At 41.7% G+C, this 20796-nt stretch overlaps 1 protein-coding gene across 1 annotated transcript in view; it reads left to right on the forward strand.

The window, feature by feature from the left end:
• Positions 1 to 20796, forward strand: part of LOC115011782 (nuclear GTPase SLIP-GC-like) — a 53798-nt gene that overhangs the window by 15060 nt on the left and 17942 nt on the right. The gene's annotated exons all lie outside the window — the stretch shown is intronic.

Below are 20796 nucleotides of genomic sequence, written 5' to 3' on the forward strand. Positions count from 1 at the left end.
ATCCCTGCACCCAGTTATGCTCCAGGACAGAGGGTGTGGTTGTCCACCAAGGACCTTCCTCTACGGGTGGAGTCACGCAAATTGGCTCCACGGTTTGTGGGCCCATTCCCGATCTCCAGGGTCATCAACCCTGTAGCAGTGAGGCTGCAATTACCACGGTCCATGAGAGTACAACCCACCTTTCATGTGTCTAGAATAAAACCTGTGAAGGAGAGTAATTTGGTTCCCACAACCAAACCCCCACCTCCCCCCGGTTCTTCGAGGGGGGAACGTCTACACGGCGGTGAGAGAGGGGCAGGGGTCGTCAATACCTGGTGGATTGGGAGGGGTATGGTCCTGAGGAGAGACAGTGGGTGGCTACCAAGAACATTGTGGACCATACTCTGATCCAGGATTTTCACCTGGGATGTCAGGTGCCGTCCCTAGAGGGGGGGGGAGGGGTACTATTAGGTCTTGGCCTGTTCGTTGTTTTGTGTTGTGTTTGTACTTCCTGTTTTATTTTGTTAATTACCTGTTCTCTGTTGTTTCTACTTCCTACCCCCAGGTGTTCCCAATCTGTTCGTTAGTGTCCTCACCTGTGTTTCGTTCCCTCTCACTTCTTGGTGTGTATATAGAGTCTGTTTTGTTTGTCTCTTGTTGCCAGTTCGTCTTCGTACTTCGATGTCAAGAGTTCCAGCATTAGTCCCGTCTTCCTGTTTCCTGTTTCCCAAGCGTTTGATTCCCCGGCTTCCTTGACCTTGTTTCCGTGACTCGATTCTGCCCTTGCCTGATCCTTGTCTGCTGTACTGCTACGCTGAGTATCTGCCCGTGTACCAAACCTGTTTCCATGACCCGACTCTGCTCCTGGATTACCCCTTGATACTTTGTATGATCAACTGTCTATGTGTGTACCATAGCAACTGCAAAGCTTTCAGTAAAGACAATTCCCATTCAACATTTATCTGCCTCTGTGTCGTGCAATTGATTCCCACCTCCCTTCCGTCTTGATCGTACTGTTACAACATAGATAGAGTTTTAGCATCGGGGAGATCGATGAACTCAGGATACATATTATCTATCTTTACAAAATCAACCCCATAAAAGGTTTTTTTTACAGTTTTGTAAGAAGTGAGATTCTGTCTTAATCTCTCTTTTATGACAAAGTGAACACAGGCCTCAGCCTCCGTGGTGAGCCAATCAGAGAAAGAGTTGGGTGGGAAAGGGGCGTAAAGTAAATTCGGGGGCCTTTATTTATGTTGTGAACATCAGCAATATATCCAAGTATCTTTTATTTACTGTAGAAATTCTAAATGTTTTAATGATTTGCTGATACCGACCGATACACACACCAACATGTGAATAAGGGGATAAGCCGACTGGCACTTATTTTCTTCCACTTCAAGCACTGGAAGCAATGAAACAGCAGCGCAGCATCTGTGAGAAAGAAATGACAGATTAGTCAGTTAGTTGTGATGTAACTTGTGAGCAAAAATATCTTTTGACACTTTCTTGAGTCTGCCATAATCAGTTTAATAACCTCTAATTAACCTAATTGATCAGAACTGTCCTGAATAAAACACAGTTAATGACCTTGTCAAATGCATGCTAAATTCTCTGAAGTTTTCCCTTATTGTCCACTGCTCAAGAATAAGGGTCAGACTCTGAATAAAATAATATTTATGTGCACAAATAATCTAACCTCATGTTAAAAGATTGGTACACCCACTTGTTCACTGCAATATCACATTGACTTGATTGTCAGTAGTATTCAGTTTGTTGATGTTGTTTGCTGACATTGCTATACTCTCTTAAAAAAAAGTTTTTTTGTTTGTTTTTTAAATGCCAAATTGTCATGTTTTCTATGACCAGAATAAATTCTGAAATTATTTGATTTTTCTGGACTCTGATTCACTATAAAATGGAAAGATGTTTATACTGAAACTGGCTTGACTCAACAAGCCATGCAAGGGAATAAATTATGGTAAAAGATTGCATGATGCAGTGCTGTAGGTAATAATATAATTTAATCTTTTAAATTAAGTTTTGTGCCTTTAAAGCACATTAATCTACATCAAGAACATGCATGTAGATTAATGTTCAACCTATTTGCGCTCAATTGTTTTCATGATTTTAGAAACACATTGCATGTGGTTTCAAAGGGAAGTCTGTTTAAGATAAGAAAGCCTTAGTTTTATGTGTAATTTTGGTGTGGACATGTATAACTGGAACCAAAAGCAGCTTACTCACCATTGCACACACCCATAGACTAACTTCTGCAAAATAATGCAAACCGTTTATCCTGGAGAGATACTAACCCTTAAGACAGGGATGGGCAGCCCTCACCCTCAGTTTCAAGAAATCAATCTGTCAGACACATTTTTTTTGACCTTCCCTATCTTCAAAGTTGCCCATCCCTGCCTTAAGGCATACAAGATAGGCCGCTTGCTAAACACAGGGTATTTTATTGCAACATAATTTGTGTGTGATGCCTGATATTATTGCGCTTTCTCTCTCTGATCCCAAATGTCTTTCTAACTTTTACTGTCATATTGTATCCCACATTCACGATTCCCACAAACTTGAGTGAGGAAGTCACTTCATGTATCTGAGAGCTATTAGTGAGTTTACTGAGTGATGTTACTGCTTCAGAAAATAGAAGTAAATGTACATAAGTACTAAGTGGTGATAAAAAGCTGTATTAAACAAGATGCCATGTTCCATGTTCTTGCATCAGTAAGTAGCACTTTGCTAACATGAACGAGCATAAAACCTTCCATTAACATTAATCCTCAATGAAAAACACACTTCTACTGAACCTGTTTGGACAAGAAGAGCAATCATTATTGCTGTCACCTGACGAGGGAATGTTTAAACAAGTACACAGAACAACTTGCATACACTTTCTAAACTCGATTTTAAGAAACAACTTTTAGGAGTTTTCAGTAAGAAGTCAAGAACAAGGCTGAAAATCATTTGTTTATCTTACAATAGAAACTGATGTGAGAGAGAACTGCAATGGTACATTTCATGATATGCTTTGCTTATACTTATATGCGTACATTGTAGATGTGTTTGTCTTAGTTTCACACGGTACCAGTTAGATACATTCCACTGTTTACTCAGGAGGTATTTCTCTTATCACTCTCTTTGGGGAGTAGAGGACTAGGGGTAATGGCATTTCATTAGGGTCATATACTTTAGGGGACCCAACCAAATGGGGCACATGGTCTGGTCTATGTCATGGGTTTATAAGCTTTACGACTCTTCCAAACCTCCCCTTTGTTTACCTTTAAAATATATGCAAAGAATAAAGAGCTCTAAGACTACTTATTTCCTCAGGTACCTTTATTTCAGTATAAAAGTTATAATGTAGCTGCAGAAAATAATGCAGGTGCTAATTACACAACATGCCATCTAATTGAACTAAGTTTTTATGTTTTTCATTCAGGAGTGGAGAGATGAGGTATTTCCTTCGGCATAAAATGGATCAGGAAGATTATCAGGAAGAAGATCAGGAAGAAGACGATGGTTACCAGGACACTGAGGAAAAGCTCTCAGCGCTGTATGGAGAAGGATGGGAAAACAAATCCCCTAAAGAAGAAGAACTCATGGATGACGAGCATTTCAAAGAAATTCCAGAATTTCTCAAGTCCAAGAAGAAGATTCTGACATGTGAATCAGTAAGTGAGGCTAGAAATATTTTATGACTTCATAGAAAACATTCTTGCTTGTCTGACAGAGCGAATTATGGAGGTTTATGTAATCTGCTTTCCCTCTAGCCATTCCAGGTTGGTGTAGATTAACGGTAGATCAACAAATGTAAAAGTAAATTCAGTTTGTGAAAAGTACTTAAAAAAGGACTTTATCTATCTAATTTATCCTTCATCAGAAAATCACAACAAACATCGTCTACAAGTTACTAACTTACTTGCAAGAAGCTCCTGGATAATTCTAGGCACTATCCTGTTTAAATTTAAAACCTAATTATTCACTATCGCCAAAGAAAATGTCTTTCAACTTAAGATTTGCTACTTACTAATTAAATTGAGACTTTTTTATTTTGTTTGTTCATCAAAATGAAATTCCCTTATATTGTCTTAATCTTACTTTATTATGTATTTCAGGCTGAAAAGCTTTCTACTGAATTAGTCAAATACACAAGAAGTGACTCAAAAGACGGAGAAGATAAAGATGTGAAGAGGTGGTATTTGGCCACTGGTGAAGTGCGTGACTGTCAAGGTGCCCAATAATAAACTTCTCCAGCATGTCACACTTGTGGATCTGCCTGGAAATGGGGACCGTAACAAGAGCAGAGACCAGATGTGGAAAACGGTAATTTGTTCTCATTTAATTCTCCCGATTGTGTATTGGTGTTGTCTGGGAACTGTGACAAAGCTCTGACATTCAGTGATCATAATGAACTTCCCGGTTGTTGGAAGTTGTTTTACAGTGTGGATTGTGACCGACATTAATCGAGCAGCATCAGAGAAGGAACCCTGGGACATCCTGGAAGATGCCAGTAGCCACATGGGAAATGGTGGCGAGTGTCAGAACATTCACTTCATCTGCACCAAATCTGATCTTATTAAAGGTTCAGATGATCGGTAAGTGATGTAAGATGCCAAAAGTAGATATTTGAATTGAACATTCAATGTAGACACTAAATACTGTGAGCTGTTCCACTTGATACAAATCTTTTGTTATAGTTCAGCAGCTGGTGTTCGTGCTTTCATAGCTAAAAAAACGCAAGTCAAGAAAAAAATGAGGCAAGAATTCAGCAAACTACACAAGGTTAAGGTGAGTTTTATAGACTGAAAGAAAATCCAACACAAAGATTGTCTACAACTGCAAGTCTGTATTAAAATCAAATCTCATTTTTTCAGAAACATTTCAGTGATGAATGTTTCAAAGTGTTCACAGTGAGCTCCACAGAGTTTCTAGAAAAGAAACGTCTACAGCAAGATGACACTGGTGAGTGAAGTCTCCATATATGAGCCCTGGATAACAGAAATATATAGCTCAAATTCAAATATGTAATGTAATGTCAATATATCAATAAATGTTTTACAGAAATACCAAAACTTCAGGAATTCCTGAAAGGTCTCAATGACCGGCACTCGGAGACATTAAACTATGTGTCTGGAGCTCGAGGGATTCTCTCTCTGATGCACGGGGCGAGCCGTAGAGAAGGGGTAAGATTAAGTAATAAAACCTCTCACATTGTCTTTGTCTAATCATTTTCATGGCAAAAATGTAAGCTGAAGGATACGCTCAAATTCAGTGTAAACATGGGAAAGTCAGAGACAGACCGCTTACATGTAATGTCACCCCTGCAGACGTTTTAGCCACCAAGGTAGTTGATTTCATGAGTTTCTGTTGCTTCAGAGAAGATGCATAACCACAGTAATTAAAGGCTGGTCGTACTCGAGACCAACAGAATCAGGGAGCATTATAGTTGTATTGCTTTAAATACTGAATGTGTTGTGTTTGGTTTCAGGCTGACATAAAGACAGCTGTGTGCAAAGACCTTGAAGAAGAGCTGAAGCATGAACTGGAAAAAGTCAGGAAACCAATAGAAGAGACTTTTCAGGCTTTTGAAAAATGCCTCAGTGAGGGGGTTGAAAAATCTAAGAGTTCATGTGAAGAAGTCTTGAAGTCGGTCATACATCCTGTACGTACTTTAGTTGTTATTACATCAAAACTACTGATTGTGCACTTCCTGTGAATATGTCTTTAAAATGTTTATTTTGTTTCAGGCTAAGAAAAGTCGTGCTTTTCACAGTACATTGAAGCGTATAGTTGAGAACAATGGCATCCACAAAACAAAAAAAGGGAAGCAAATAAATCTCAATATGAAGTTAACTTCATGCCTGACTGACAGCATTGATGAGAAATTCAAGGAGACCTTCCCGTAAGAAATGACTTAACTAAGACATAAAACCCTGTGTTGGCTAAGTTTACAAATTATGGGGAATTATTGATTCTACATTATATAGTTATACAAATGATGTATTACAATACATTAAATTATATTATTGAAATACAAACTTGTCAATGCTTCATGTTTATGAAACATTTCTTCCTGTTAACATGTTTCAGAAATGAAAGAATATGTGGACCATTCAAAGGAGTCATCAATATGTTTTCACTTGGCATAGAGAAGATGATGAGAGAGAAGAGAGAGTACAAAGATGTCACACTGCAGCTGATCTTTCTCAGGACAGAGGTAAAAGATGAGAACAGTACCGTCCTATTCATTAGTCCATTATCAAAGCTGTTTGTCCAGGTCATGGAGACTTGAGCGCAAACATCAAGTTGGTAACTGATGACTGAACATTAAAGAATTAAATGCAAACAAAATAGATATTTTTAGCTGTCAACATATTTATATACACTGTAAATGAAGAAGTTAGAAGTTAGATAGAACTGGAGAAAAAATAACTAATGGGGTTTTGTTTGGTTTGAGGCTGACATGAACACAGCTGTGTGCACAGACATTGAGTTAAAGATGAGGCGTAGTCTGACCTGCACTTCCACATGGTGGAAAACAGCTCCCATTTTAAAGTCACTTTGAATAATGTACTGCTTTGTCACGTAAAATCTGGAAGGAAAGAAAAATAAAGTAAAATATGAGCCATATTTGTACTACTTTGATTATTATTAAAATAGGTTTATTTATGCTTCATATTTTCTCTCTAAGGAAGAAAAAATGAAGACAAAACTCAACAAAATCATCCGTGAGGATAAGAAAATGATCTACAGGAGTCTGACGACAACAATCGAGAACACCATGGAAGAATGCTATGAAGGTAAGATAAAAGATCATGACATATGAAACCTGACACAATAAAAATACACATTCATGATGATTGTGCAGAACATTTGAATTGAATTTTTTTCTGTTTTATTGTAGAAGCAAAGACATTCAGTGGAGTGGGCTCACAGAAAAACATGAGGGACACGATTGTGAAGCACGTACATGATTCAAAGAACGTCATGTTTGAGCTGGCTAAAGATTTTATGTTGAAGCAGCTCAGAGACTTGAAGGTTTGTCACATTTTATATTACGTCAGGCAGTGATGATAATATAGTAAAACATGTTGTGCTGCACATCTTTATCTTTATCCATGATTCTAGGTCTTCATTTACATAAAGGATTTTTCTATATTGAAGGGGAATATGATTCATTCTTAAAGCTGCTTTTCCCACTGAAAACCCTGCAGACACTTTCACAAACATTCAACTATATTAATCTTAGACAGAAACATACACAGGATTATAGCTTTTAACCTTAATGCCAACTCTGAGCAGCCCTGTGAACACATCTTAACACTGATTTCATGTAGGATTCAGTTCATCTTGAATATTTTGACATACTATTTGACAGTGTCAGTGATAAGTGATAAATATTTTCATCCTAATTTAGTTTAAGATCCTGGAGACACTGGAGGAAACCATGATGGAATCAATCACGCTCAAGACAGAAGGTGTCTCGATCTCAGGTAAAGGGAACCTAACAAAATCACAAAAAATACTGTAGATACTTTACTGAAATTAAGAAGTCAATACATTTCCAAACGTGTAATAAATAGTGCACTTGTTTCAAACAATATGTTTTTTGTTTTTTAGATGTTACAGTGGAGCTTGAGATGGTGAAGAACTACTACAATGAATTGATGGGAAGTCCAGATGCAGAATGACTTCTCTGGTAAAACCTTTGTTAAAATATACATAATGCTCTGATGATGAGCGCTTCTGAATAACGCTCATCAGGGATTAGATGATTAGAGACGTTAGGCCTCTGCTTTTGATCTCAACCATTTTTGTCAAGTTTTTATCCGTGTACTCTTTAAGTGTTGTTTTGATGTGTACTTTGTGTTTGCTTGTTGTGAATTACACGCAAAGAGATTTTAGATTTCTATTATTGGTAGGACATTTTTGCTATTAAGTGATTAGAGGCAGGTAGAAAATGTGAGGGGGGGGTTCCTTACTCGGATTTAAATGAGGGACATTGTGGTTTGTATTGTACGGGTCTTAGCCACCACTCCACTAAGATGTCCCAGATACTTTTTTTTTTATTGATTTAACAATTTATTTCTTCTTCTTGAATATATTTTCATGTTTTTCATTTGTTATTTTACTTTATAAATGAGCGTGCTGAAATGTCAATGATTTGATGGATGTCTAACTTTAATGCTGAACCTTGGTTACAGCACAAACTGTAGGATAGATTTGACATAGACTTTAAGATTTTCATAGAATAGAAAGAATGGAACATGTGGACACAGACGGTCCATAAATGTGGACAGGTATCATCTGAATTTTATTTTAATACTGCTTTTCATCCTTCACGGTTCCTTTCTTATTAATGTCCAAGAAAAAGAATAAATTAAAAGATTCATGTCAAAGGTTCTCTCTTTTAATCCGTTTCTATTGTAAGATAAACAGATGATTCTCCAGCCTTGTTCTTGTCTAAACCTTCATTAAAACAATCCTAAAACTTCTTACCTAAAATTAAGTTTTCTGAAACAAATCTACATTACAATACACAAATATTTTTACTTACGTGTGATCTTGCATTTGTAACTCTTACAGAATGTATTTATACTGTGTACTGTACAGAAGGACGCTTGCAAATTTAGTAATAAGCACTTATTGAACAATTCAAGTCAGAACCATTGTTATAGATCAAAGTATTACGGTAGTACAGAGCGGACCCAGGCGCAGAACACAGACAAAGAGATTCAATGAGAATTATGAGGATTTTATAGCAGTAAGACAGGGATGTGAGAGGTGCTGGAGAATGAAGGGGATAAGCAGGTAGGCGAGCTGGCAGGCAGGCAGAAGGCTGGTTCTGACCACACAAAGACAAAAGGTTAGAACTGGCCAAAAACACAGAGCTACAAAGATAGCGTGAGAGCGGTCTGAAGGCAACTACCACTTGCAGTGGAAACAACAATCTGACGATGAGTGGAGGGAAACCGAAGGAGATATACAGCTGAGTGGCTGATTAGATAGGAGGCAGGTGAGCTGATAGCAACGAGGACCAGGTGTGCAGGTGGAGCTGTAGAGGGAGGCAGACACACCCATGACACACAACTCCCATGTCAACTCCACCTGTAGGATGGATTTTACACAGACTTTAGGCTTCTCAAAGAATGGAAAAATTGGAACATGTGGACACACAGACGGGCAGAATCTTGTGTATATATTTTGCTTATTTCTTTCGCTATACATTTGTGTGTGTGTGTGTGTGCGTAAGAGCATATTAATAAGACTATTTATAAAATAAATATTTAAATAAATCAATAACTACACAGGCGACATTTAGTACGTGAGCAGTAACTTTACGCGCCCCTATAGGAAACAAACCCACAAGACTTTAGGTTTCTTTTTTTCGGTTGGGTTGGGCAACTTTTGAGAGCAATAGCTAGAACTCCTAACACACGCTTGAATGCGACTCTCGAGCCATAGGTTCCCGACCCGTGTCTTAGCACAAAGACTGGAAGTCAATACAATACTGTAACTCACATGCTTTAGTAAACTAGTTTATGAATGTGGTGAGTGTTGGTGAGACTTTGAGAAGTATACTTTATAGGTGATGATGAATGCAGTAGCATTAGTTAAGGTGTGGTGGTTCTAATTACAAGTCTAGTGGTGTATGAGGCGATAATAATACAAATTTTTAACTAGATAAAAGTCTAAATTAATGCCAAGTTTCGTTTCATACTGCTTACAGTGCACCTTAATGACCATGCCCTCAAAATGACCCTTTCTGGGCAGATGAAGTGGCTACACATTTCACATAGACACACAGGTACATACACAAAGTGCATACACGATGTACCTAGGCAGGAGTAAACTGTTTGCAGGCTGTAGGTTGACAATTTGCCGAGTCAGGTGCTGCTCAAGACCCTGTCTGTCTTGAAGGAGCCGTTGTTTGGCCAGTTCTGGGATGGTGTGCTGTTCCACAGAGACTGGGTGCAGCTGTCACCACTGAGCAGGGTCATGGAAAGGTCTGGTCAGCTGGGCTTGGCACTGGAGGCAGGTGAAAAGGGACTCATTTGCAGAGTCACCAGTATATTTGGTACAGTTAGCTACATCCACTGCAATCCAATACAGTAAAATACATACTTCTTTAATATTGACATATAGTGTCAAAGAGGTGTTGTTGCACTATACTGTATATAGCAGCATCCTGAAAAGTGTGACTTCAAGAGGTGATGACGGAGCTTCTGTTAGCAGTTGGCGGTTAGCTTGACTTTAGAAAGATCTACCCCAGCTCTGGGGCTTGTATCCCGGGAGGGGGACGCCCCCGATTCCCCTATTAATTGACAAACTTTCTGTTTCTGTCGTTACACAGGTTAGACCAAGGTGTTACTATCCAAATGACCATTACCTATAGGAACAGGAAAGTTAATAGTCTTACTGAGGGAACAAATACTTTACGGGATTTAGGTGAGATTGGAGATTAAGTTAATTTCATGTTTAATTTGTTAATTATTTGCTAAATTAGAGGCTACACTTTTTTTAGTAAAATGTCCTTCATTTCTGATGAGTTCTTATGTTTAGAAATGTTTTTAATGTGTTTTAGGAAGGGAACATTTGGCAGATTTTATTTGTCCAGTCTGGGACCGAAGACCAAGACCAAGAGGTTATGTTCATTTATGTCAAATGTTTTAGCACTGAATCTGGATGTCCATGTCGGCTGGATACTTGTTCTTATTGCATGATACAATAAAAACATAAATACTACCTCGTTATTATATTAGCACTTTGAGTTCTGTTTACGCAAATGAAAAATGCGCCTATAAATATAATTTATTATTATTATTATTATTATTATTATTATTATTATTATTATTATTATTATTATTATTATTATTATTATTATTACATGCTACACGCTACAATATATTATACATCACATAACAAAATCCACAAGGAAAGCATTACAACTTCTTCGTCTTCGTCTTTGTCTTCGTCTTCGTCTTCGTCTTCGTCTTCGTCTTTTTCTTATTATTATTGTGTTTTATCCATCCATCCATCCATCGTCTACCGCTTATCCGGGATCGGGTCGCGGTGGCAGCAGCTCCAGTAAGGAACCCCAATCTTCCCTTCTCCGGGCCACATCCTCCAGCTCCGACTGGGGGATCCTGAGGCGTTCCCAGGCCAGTGAGGAGATATCATCTCTCCACCGAGTCCTGGGTCTTCCCCGGGGTCTCCTCCCAGCTGGACGTGCCTGGAACACCTCCCTAGGGAGGCGCCCAGGTGGCATTCTTACTAGATGCCCGAACCACCTCAACTGGCTCCTTTCAACGTAAAGGAGCAGCGGCTCTACTCCGAGTCTCTCACGGATGGCTGAGCTTCTCACCCTATCTCTAAGGGAGATGCCAGCCACCCGTCTGAGAAAACCCATTTCGGCCGCTTGTACCCGTGATCTCGTTCTTTTGGTCATGACCCAGCCTTCATGACCATAGGTGAGGGTAGGAACGAAGATCGACCGGTATATTGAGAGCTTCGCCTTCTGGCTCAGCTCTCTTTTAGTCACAACGGTGCGGTAAAGTGACTGTAATACCGCCCCCGCTGCTCCAATTCTCCGGCCAATCTCTCGCTCCATCGTCCCCTCACTCGCGAACAAGACCCCGAGATACTTGAACTCCTTTACTTGGGGTAATGGCTCATTCCCTACCCGGAGTAGGCAATCCACCGGTTTCCTGCTGAGAGCCATGGCCTCAGATTTAGAGGTGCTGATCCTCATCCCAACCGCTGCACACTCGGCTTCGAACCGATCCAGTGACTGTTGAAGGTCACAGACCGATGATGCCATAAGGACCACATCATATGCAAAGAGCAGCGATGAGATCCTCAGGTCACCGAACTGCAACCCCTCTCCTCCACGACTACGCCTCGATATCCTATCCATGAAAATCACGAACAGGATTGGTGATAAAGCGCAGCCCTGGCGGAGGCCAACATTCACTGGAAACGAGTCCGACTTACTGCCGAGTATCCGGACACAACTCTCGCTTTGGGCGTACAGGGATTGGATGGCCCTCAAAAGTGACCCCCTCACCCCATACTCCCGCAGCACCTCCCACAGTATCACTCGGGAGAACCGGTCAAACGCCTTCTCCAGATCCACAAAACACATGTAGACCAGATGGGCGTACTCCCAGGCCCCCTTCAGGATCCTTGCAAGAGTAAAGAGTTGGTCTGTTGTTCCACGACCAGGACGGAATCCGCATTGTTCCTCTTCAATCAGAGATTCGACTACCGGCCGAACCCTCCTTTCCAGTACCTTGGAGTAGACTTTACCAGGGAGGCTGAGAAGTGTGATACCCCTGTAGTTGGCACACACTCTCTGGTTGCCCTTTTTAAATAGGTGAACCACCACCCCGGTCTGCCAACCCCTAGGCACTGTCCCAGACTTCCACGCATTGTTGACGAGGCGTGTCAACCAATTTAGATGGATGGATAGACAGATGAGATGTGATAAACAGACGAACATTTGCTACACACCTTTTTTGTATTAGTGTATGATAACAGTGCACTGAGTTTTCTCCCCTCATATATCAGGTCTTAATGGCGGTCATCCCTCCCATCACCACGGCTACTCCCCAGCCAATGATTCGTCTCTCCAGACCCGAACGCTTCTCCGGAGATTTGGAGAATTGCAGAGCGTTCTTAACCCAATGTTATTTACATTTTGAATTACAAGCTGCTTCTTTTCCAACTGAGCGTTCCAAGGTGGCATATGTGATTTCTTACCTGTCAGGACGGGCGGAGGCATGGGCTACGGCAGAATGGGCCAGGGAGGCACCAATTTGTCAATCCTTAGGAGCCTTCACAGAGACTCTAAGGAAGATCATTGACCACACGGCTCCGGGTCGAGAGGCAGCCCGTGCACTCACCAGTATTCGACAGGGGAACCGGCTGACTTCGGACTATGCTGTGGAATTCCGGACATTGGTGGCCGACAGTGGATGGAATGAGCAGGCGTTGTTCGACGCATTCAGGAGTGGACTCTCGGATCGTATCAAGGATGAGCTCGCCCCATTGGAATTGCCCACAGGTCTGGACTCTCTTATTGCTCAGTGCATCCGAATCGACAACCGATTCCGCGAGAGGGAACGAGGACTATCGACGATTGCAGCTCGCAGATACAAGGGACAGGGTGGTTCCGGTCACACTTCCGCCCAAGGTCCGGGGTATTCTCGGCTTCAGAGACCACCTTATTCGGCGACAGTAACCTCACCAGACGAGGAGATGCAGTTGGGCCGCACCAGATTGTCTCAAGCGGAGAGACAGCACCGGATGAGAGAGGGTCGCTGCATCTATTGCTCTGAGTTTGGACATTTTGTTAATAGATGTCCAGTAAAAGCCAAAGGCTCACCAGTAAAGAGGGCACTGGTGAGCCGAGCAGTTTCTGGAGGAGGACCCTCTCGAGCGCTGACATCTGCCATGCTCATCTCATCCCATGCTGATCGATTCCGGAGCAGACGAGAGTTTTATGGATGAGGGAATGGCTAAGAGGTTGGGTTTGAAGTTGTACTCATTACCCGAGGTGTTGGAAGCCAAGGCTCTGGACGACAGACTACTGTGTCGAGTTTCCCATATCACCCAACCTCTGCAACTGGTCATGGCTGATGGACATTCGGAACAGATTGAGTTCCATGTGTTTGAAGCTCCCACACACCCGATAATTCTGGGGTATCTGTGGCTAGTCCAGCACAACCCACACATGGACTGGGCCGGAGGAGAGGTATTGGGATGGCACCAGAGGTGTTCTACCACGTGTTTTCCAGACTGCAAGGAAAGAGGTCTGGGAATGACTACTTTGGACAAAAGACCCAGTGGAAGACTGGAGAGGGACTTTCCGGATTTGGCCAAGGTTCCGGCGTGCTACTTGGGGCTTAAAGAGGTCTTCAGTAAGACCCGGGCCACGGCTCTGCCACCTCACCGAGAGTATGACTACCCGGTTGACCTACTTCCGGGCGCTGCACCTCCAAAGGGTCATTTGTATTCCTTGTCTGCGCCAGAGAGAGAAACTATGAGGGAGTACATCGAGGGAGCCTTGGAAGCTGGGATTATTGATCCTAAATCTTCACCCGCTGGTGCGGGATTCTTTTTCGTGGAGAAGGACAAGTCCCTACGACCCTGTATTGACTATCGGGGTTTGAACAAAATCACTGTGAAGAATCGGTATCCACTTCCACTTATTTCTTCGGCATTTGAGCTGTTACAAGGGGCCAAGATATTCAACAAACTGGACCTATGCAACGCGTATCATTTGGTGAGGATAAGGGAGGGGGATGAGTGGAAGACCGCATTCAATACTCCCAGTGGACACTACGAATACCTTGTAATGCCTTTTGGACTGACCAACGCTCCAGCGGTGTTCCAGGCCCTGGTTAATGACGTTCTCCGGGATATGCTTAATCGATTTGTGTTCGTGTATCTGGATGACATCCTCATTTTTTCATCAGATGAGGAGACCCACATACAGCACGTCGGTTAAGTGTTACGACGCCTTCTCGACAACCTGCTGCTTGTCAAGGCGGAGAAATGTGAGTTCCACGTCAAGACTGTTTCGTTTCTGGGATTTATCATCGCTGAGGATAGCATTCGAATGGATGAGGCGAAGGTCAGTGCAGTCACTCAGTGGCCTACCCCCACCAGTCGGAAGCTGGTGCAAAGATTCCCGGGGTTTTCAAACTTTTATCGAAGATTCATTAGGAATTACAGCACTGTCGCAGCGCCTCTACATGCCTTGACCTCGCTTTCTGTCAAGTTCTATTGGAATGAGGGGGCTGAGAAGGCATTTCAACGACTGAAGACAAGCTTCGTTTTTGCTCTCATCCTGAACTTGCCAGACCCCCAGAGACTGTTTGTGGTGGAGGTGGACGCGTCAGATGTGGGGTTGGGAGCAGTTCTGTCCCAACGATCAGTTTCGGACAATAAATTGCACCCATGTGCATTTTTTTCCAAGAAGCTGTCACCAGCAGAAAGAAATCACGATGTCGGCAACAGGGAATTACTTGCCATTAAGGTGGCGCTCGAGGAGTGGCGACACTGGCTGGAAGCAGCAGAGCAGCCATTCCTGGTTCTTATGGACCACAAGAACTTGCAGTACATTCAGTCGGCGAAGAGACTGAATTCCCGGCAAGCCCGATGGGCTTTGTTTTTCACCCGCTTCAAGTTCACACTAACCTATCGGCCGGGGTCTAAGAACATAAAGGCGGACGCACTATCCCGCCTTTTTGATCCCAACCCGACCCCCAGACTCCCTTCATTCGTGTTGCCGCCTTCTCGTGTTGTGGGAGCGGTAACCGGGGAATTGAGGAGAAAGTAAGTAAGGCCAATATAGACATTCAGATTCCTGAGGGGGGGTCTGATAATCGTCTGTTGGTGCCAGAGCAGTTGTGCCCACAGGTGATTCATTGGGCCCATACATCTCTCGTTTCCTGTCATCCCGGGGTTCGGAGGACCCTGTTCGTCATTCGGCAGCGGTTCTGGTGGCCGTTCATGGAGAGGGCGGTCAGGGAGTACGTGGCTGCCTGTTCGGTATGTGCACCAACAAGTCCTCACGTCAACCGCCATCGGGTCTTCTACGACCCCTTCAAGTGCCACATCGTCCTTGGTCAGAGATTTCTATGGATTTAGTCACTGGACTACCCATTTCAAAGGGACAATCCACTATCCTAACCGTGGTTGACAGGTTCAGTAAAATGGCACATTTCATTGCATTGCCCAAACTTCCGTTGGCGAAAGAGACGGCGGAGGTACTTCTCTCTCAGGTGTTCCGGATCCATGGTTTCCAGAGGGATGTGGTTTCCGATCGGGGTCCTCAATTTGTCTCGCTTTTTTGGAAGGATTTTTGTGAACTTTTGGGAGCCAAGGTTAGCCTTACATCTGGGTACCATCCCCAGTCGAACGGACAGTCTGAAAGGATGAACCAGGAGTTAGAGACTTGTCTACGGTGTCTCATCTCCCAGAACCCCACAACCTGGAGCAAGCACCTAATCTGGGTTGAGTATGCCCATAATACCTTACCTGTCTCTTCTTCTGGTTTGTCCCCTTTCCAGTGTGCGTATGGATATCAGCCACCTCTGTTTCCGGACCAGGAATTGGAGGCCAGTGTTCCTTCAGCCCAAGCTATGGTTCTTCGTTGTCGTCAGATGTGGAGTCGGGCAAAACAAGCTCTCCTCCGCAGCTAAGCCACCTATAAAAGGGCAGCTGATAAGAGGAGAATCCCTGCACCCAGTTATGCTCCAGGACAGAGGGTGTGGTTGTCCACCAAGGACCTTCCTCTACGGGTGGAGTCACGCAAATTGGCTCCACGGTTTGTGGGCCCATTCCCGATCTCCAGGGTCATCAACCCTGTAGCAGTGAGGCTGCAATTACCACGGTCCATGAGAGTACAACCCACCTTTCATGTGTCTAGAATAAAACCTGTGAAGGAGAGTAATTTGGTTCCCACAACCAAACCCCCACCTCCCCCCGGTTCTTCGAGGGGGGAACGTCTACACGGCGGTGAGAGAGGGGCAGGGGTCGTCAATACCTGGTGGATTGGGAGGGGTATGGTCCTGAGGAGAGACAGTGGGTGGCTACCAAGAACATTGTGGACCATACTCTGATCCAGGATTTTCACCTGGGATGTCAGGTGCCGTCCCTAGAGGGGGGGGGGAGGGGTACTATTAGGTCTTGGCCTGTTCGTTGTTTTGTGTTGTGTTTGTACTTCCTGTTTTATTTTGTTAATTACCTGTTCTCTGTTGTTTCTACTTCCTACCTCCAGGTGTTCCCAATCTGTTCTGTGTTTCGTTCCCTCTCACTTCTTGGTGTGTATATAGAGTCTGTTTTGTTTGTCTCTTGTTGCCAGTTCGTCTTCGTACTTCGATGTCAAGAGTTCCAGCATTAGTCCCGTCTTCCTGTTTCCTGTTTCCCAAGCGTTTGATTCCCCGGCTTCCTTGACCTTGTTTCCGTGACTTGATTCTGCCCTTGCCTGATCCTTGTCTGCTGTACTGCTACGCTGAGTATCTGCCCGTGTACCAAACCTGTTTCCATGACCCGACTCTGCTCCTGGATTACCCCATGATACTTTGTATGATCAACTGTCTATGTGTGTACCATAGCAACTGCAAAGCTTTCAGTAAAGACAATTCCCATTCAACATTTATCTGCCTCTGTGTCGTGCAATTGATTCCCACCTCCCTTCCGTCTTGATCGTACTGTTACAACATAGATAGAGTTTTAGCATCGGGGAGATCGATGAACTCAGGATACATATTATCTATCTTTACAAAATCAACCCCATAAAAGGTTTTTTTTACAGTTTTGTAAGAAGTGAGATTCTGTCTTAATCTCTCTTTTATGACAAAGTGAACACAGGCCTCAGCCTCCGTGGTGAGCCAATCAGAGAAAGAGTTGGGTGGGAAAGGGGCGTAAAGTAAATTCGGGGGCCTTTATTTATGTTGTGAACATCAGCAATATATCCAAGTATCTTTTATTTACTGTAGAAATTCTAAATGTTTTAATGATTTGCTGATACCGACCGATACACACACCAACATGTGAATAAGGGGATAAGCCGACTGGCACTTATTTTCTTCCACTTCAAGCACTGGAAGCAATGAAACAGCAGCGCAGCATCTGTGAGAAAGAAATGACAGATTAGTCAGTTAGTTGTGATGTAACTTGTGAGCAAAAATATCTTTTGACACTTTCTTGAGTCTGCCATAATCAGTTTAATAACCTCTAATTAACCTAATTGATCAGAACTGTCCTGAATAAAACACAGTTAATGACCTTGTCAAATGCATGCTAAATTCTCTGAAGTTTTCCCTTATTGTCCACTGCTCAAGAATAAGGGTCAGACTCTGAATAAAATAATATTTATGTGCACAAATAATCTAACCTCATGTTAAAAGATTGGTACACCCACTTGTTCACTGCAATACCACATTGACTTGATTGTCAGTAGTATTCAGTTTGTTGATGTTGTTTGCTGACATTGCTATACTCTCTTAAAAAAAAGTTTTTTTGTTTGTTTTTTAAATGCCAAATTGTCATGTTTTCTATGACCAGAATAAATTCTGAAATTATTTGATTTTTCTGGACTCTGATTCACTATAAAATGGAAAGATGTTTATACTGAAACTGGCTTGACTCAACAAGCCATGCAAGGGAATAAATTATGGTAAAAGATTGCATGATGCAGTGCTGTAGGTAATAATATAATTTAATCTTTTAAATTAAGTTTTGTGCCTTTAAAGCACATTAATCTACATCAAGAACATGCATGTAGATTAATGTTCGACCTATTTGCGCTCAATTGTTTTCATGATTTTAGAAACACATTGCATGTGGTTTCAAAGGGAAGTCTGTTTAAGATAAGAAAGCCTTAGTTTTATGTGTAATTTTGGTGTGGACATGTATAACTGGAACCAAAAGCAGCTTACTCACCATTGCACACACCCATAGACTAACTTCTGCAAAATAATGCAAACCGTTTATCTTGGAGAGATACTAACCCTTAAGGCAGGGATGGGCAGCCCTCACCCTCAGTTTCAAGAAATCAATCTGTCAGACACATTTTTTTTGACCTTCCCTATCTTCAAAGTTGCCCATCCCTGCCTTAAGGCATACAAGATAGGCCGCTTGCTAAACACAGGGTGTTTTATTGCAACATAATTTGTGTGTGATGCCTGATATTATTGCGCTTTCTCTCTCTGATCCCAAATGTCTTTCTAACTTTTACTGTCATATTGTATCCCACATTCACGATTCCCACAAACTTGAGTGAGGAAGTCACTTCATGTATCTGAGAGCTATTAGTGAGTTTACTGAGTGATGTTACTGCTTCAGAAAATAGAAGTAAATGTACATAAGTACTAAGTGGTGATACAAAGCTGTATTAAACAAGATGCCATGTTCCATGTTCTTGCATCAGTAAGTAGCACTTTGCTAACATGAACGAGCATAAAACCTTCCATTAACATTAATCCTCAATGAAAAACACACTTTGGACAAGAAGAGCAATCATTATTGCTGTCACCTGACGAGGGAATGTTTAAACAAGTACACAGAACAACTTGCATACACTTTCTAAACTCGATTTTAAGAAACAACTTTAGGAGTTTTCAGTAAGAAGTCAAGAACAAGGCTGAAAATCATTTGTTTATCTTACAATAGAAACTGATGTAAGAGAGAACTGCAATGGTACATTTCATGATATGCTTTGCTTATAATTATATGCGTACATTGTAGATGTGTTTGTCTTAGTTTCACACGGTACCAGTTAGATACATTCCACTGTTTACTCAGGAGGTATTTCTCTTATCACTCTCTTTGGGGAGTAGAGGACTAGGGGTAATGGCATTTCATTAGGGTCATATACTTTAGGGGACCCAACCAAATGGGGCACAGGGTCTGGTCTATGTCATGTGTTTATAAGCTTTACGACTCTTCCAAACCTCCCCTTTGTTTACCTTTAAAATATATGCAAAGAATAAAGAGCTCTAAGACTACTTATTTCCTCAGGTACCTTTATTTCAGTATAAAAGATTTACTTCTCACAACTCTTTAGTTTAGTTGGCATCGGCTGAATTCCACGACAGAACATAGAGCATCTTTTAATAAGAATAAGAATAATAATACATTTGATTTAGAGGCGCCTTTCAAGACACCAAGGACACCGTACAAAATACAAGAAATAAGAAGAGCAGGACATTGGAAGGGAGAGCAGACAAACAAAACCAGAGATAAGGTGGAGACACATGAAGAAAGCAAGAAAGAGAAGAGGGGGGGAGGACACAGGATGATGGAGACTACAGAGAGTAGGCCAACTTGAATAAGTGAGTTTTGAGGTGGGACTTGAATGTTGTAATAGTTTTGGACTGTCAGATGTGTGGAGGGACATAATTCCAGAGCCTGTGAGCAGTGCAGCTGAAGGCCCTGCCACCCATGGTGAGTTTTAAGTCCTATAACAAAACCATAAAGAAGACAAACTACATGTGGCACTTTGACTCAAACGTGTATTTTATTGAGGTTTATTGGACAGTACACCATATCAAATACATTGCATGCATTTAGAATCAGCGTAGATTAAAACAAAACAATTGTTGAGTAAATAACAAGAAACCAGTTAAGCCAAGTTATTACTATCATCTAGATCTCTATATTTCTCATATATGAATGAACACAAACAGAAACAATTGTGTTGCACTAAGCAACAGTTTTGTCATTGAATATGATAGATAAAAGATCGAGTTCATTCTTTCAGAAGCATAAAGTCAAATCCATCCTACAGTTTGTGCTGTCACCAAGGTTCAGCATTTAATTAGACACCCACAAAATCATTGATATTTCAGCCTATACTAACCAACCAATACCAAACTAATGTAATAAAAACAGATTACAAAAAAGATTAAAAACAGATCAATCAAAAAGAAGACAGATTGTAAGACCTGAAAGACTAAATGAAATACACCATCACCTTGTTTAAATTATGTATTTCTCTAGGTTTTAAAATAGTAGGAAACATGTTGGAGAACATAAGTACACGACTCAACACAACACATAACACAGTTCTAGTTGTTTTTAGACATATTAATGTGGAAAAGTTACATGTTATATCTTTAGGTTCAGCTGTCTTTTAATATTGACAAAGACATGTTCCTTGATACACAGTATAAACTAAGGCTTTGATCAAACTGCTTTTTTAAATGACATGAATCAGGGAGCTACATGATGTAAATGTCATTGAGGACACTCCCCTTGATAGAGCACACCTGTGTCTTATTAAATGTCTGTGTT

Source organism: Cottoperca gobio, chromosome 8 (genome assembly GCF_900634415.1).
Source record: "Cottoperca gobio chromosome 8, fCotGob3.1, whole genome shotgun sequence".
Classification (NCBI taxonomy): Eukaryota; Metazoa; Chordata; class Actinopteri; order Perciformes; family Bovichtidae; genus Cottoperca; species Cottoperca gobio.